The sequence below is a fragment of the Oncorhynchus mykiss genome, chromosome 15 (assembly GCF_013265735.2).
Source record: "Oncorhynchus mykiss isolate Arlee chromosome 15, USDA_OmykA_1.1, whole genome shotgun sequence".
NCBI classification, from domain to species: Eukaryota; Metazoa; Chordata; class Actinopteri; order Salmoniformes; family Salmonidae; genus Oncorhynchus; species Oncorhynchus mykiss.
The window spans coordinates 11,179,753-11,180,065 of NC_048579.1; positions in this window are offsets into that span (position 1 = coordinate 11,179,753).

Sequence of the window (313 nt, forward strand, 5' to 3'; positions counted from 1 at the left end):
TGATGGCTTTGTGATGGAAGGCTTGGGAATCGCTTCCTTTTAGGTGATTGTAGAATTTAACTGCTATTTTCTGGATTAGCATGCATTATTTGTTGTTTTAGCTTGTACACAGGGGATATGTTTGCAGAAATCTGCATGCTGAGTCTCAATTTGGTGTTTGTCCCATTTTGTGAATTCTTGGTTGATGAGCGGAACCCAGACATCATAACCATCAAGGGCAATTGGTTCTATAACTGATTCAAGTATTTTTAGCCAGATCCTAATATGTATGTTCCTTTTGATGGCATTGAAGGCCCTTCTTTACTTGTCTCTC